We start from the raw sequence: 2,039 nt of genomic DNA on the forward strand, positions 1-2,039 counted from the left end.
GCTGAGAGTGACAGGAAACCCACATAATGGAAACTGAAGCAATACAGAAGTGTGTTTAATCCTCCCTGCGAGGAAGCAGTCTGGGGCTGAGCCATCCAGGCCTAGCTGGGCCACGCTGCCCAAGATGCCATCCAGACCAGGCTCCGCCTGCCTGCTCCGGTCATCCTCTGGAAGCTGCTCATCATCTAGGCTCAGGGCAGTCTCTGAGCAGAGGCACCAGATGCAGGAAAAAAATCAAAAAAAGAGGAGGAGCAAAGCTAACTTGAGCAAGAGGTGGGAAGTATCACATGACATTTTCCTTTCCTACCATTGGTCAGAATATCGTCACATGGCCAAGTCTTGCTGCAAGGGATGCTGGGAAATGTAGTCTTTCTTCTTGGCAGCCATATTGTCATAGAAGAAGGAAAGAACATATATCAGAGAACAATGAGCTGTCTCTACAACAGCATAAAATCTAGACTCCACCATGGCCTGCAAGCCTCTGGTCAACCCATGTCTGCCTCCAAGCCTCATACCCACCCATGGAACAAGGTGCTTCCTGCTCTTCCAGTCTGGTCCCTCTGCTTGGAAGGCTTCCTTCCTCTCTCTTGGCTCCATCCATCTGTAGGTCTCATATGACTGCCAGATGCTCAGAGAAGCCCTCTGGGCTCTCCCCACAGCACTTATGTCAATCTTGCCCCACGTCCTCTCCCAAAGCAACCTGCAGTTTCCCTGAGTATGCATCATGCTTTGTGCTCCCCACACACCACTGACGTCCACTGTACTTGTGGGAGGCCTGTGGCCTGAGTTCTGTGCCCTGAATTCCACCAGGGAGGAGCCAGCCTCTATGGGCACAGGTCTCTAGGGAGCAGACACCAGGCACAGGGGTTGTAGGAACCACAATGTGGCCACCCTCTCCTGTGGTTCTCAGCGTTGAGTGTACGTATGTGTCAGGAGAGGTGGCTGCTGGGATGGAGGTCTCTTGAGAGTGTATTCTAGAGAGGGAGGGTCCAAGAATCTGCACCCACGGTCCCTGGGTCAGGACACACTATCTAGCCTCAGCAGAGCTGCTGATGGCTTCTGTAATGTCATCTAAGTGTGTTGGCAGTTTCTCCACTATGGGGTCTGCTTGCTGCAGCCAAGCAGAAGTCATAAGGAAGGTGGAACCACTGCTGGCAGGTTTGTGGCTCCAGAAGATTTAAGCTGCTACATGCCACAGACTGCTCCCTTTCTGTCTCCCCCTACAGGCAACCCAGCAGCAAATCTTTTCAGCCAAACCTCCAAAATCCATCTCACAACCATGCCCACCTGTCACTCCCATGGCCACCACCATAGTCTGGGCCACCATCATCTCTTGCTCAGGCACCAGCAGTCAACTCTCCACAGAGCACCTACTTTCCACTCTCTTCTTATTCTGATCCATCCTCCACCTGCAAATGGAGAGGATGTTTGTTTGTTTTTTAACATTAGATCAGCTTATGTCACTCTCTTGCTTCTAGTGCCTGGCATAAGAACACCAGACTCCTCATCACAATCCTCGACCCATGGAATGGACCCTACCACCCTCACACTTGCCCAATGCCCCACGCCCCTGATGTACAGACCCCCAGAATCACTCACCTCCCACACCATCCTCTCAGCAAGGCCCTGCAGACCACCCATCAGGCGCCATCCCAGCCCCACCATTGTCTCTATCATGTCTCCCTGCTGTATTTTCTTTTAGGAAACTCACTATCTTATTATTTTTTTTTTTTACTTATTTATCAATTTTGTTTTGTGTGCCCCCAACCAGAAGGGAGGAAGTTGGGAATATCATCTGTCTCATTCACCTCTGCGTCCCCAGAACCTAGAACCATGTCTGGTACACAGAACACGTAATGGGTACAGAGTGAAAAAGAGACAGAGACAGACACAGAGGAGAGAAAGAGAGAAAGTCAGAGAGAAAAGAGACAGGGAGATAACAGAGAAAAGAGAGTGAGGAGGAGGGGAGAGGAAGGGAGAGAGAGACAGAGAGACAGAGGAGAGACAGACAATAGAGAAAAGTAGAGGGAGGAGGGGGA

The sequence above is a fragment of the Carlito syrichta genome, unplaced genomic scaffold, assembly GCF_000164805.1.
Source record: "Carlito syrichta isolate Samal-C Ts95f unplaced genomic scaffold, Tarsius_syrichta-2.0.1 Scaffold172165, whole genome shotgun sequence".
Taxonomy (NCBI): domain Eukaryota; kingdom Metazoa; phylum Chordata; class Mammalia; order Primates; family Tarsiidae; genus Carlito; species Carlito syrichta.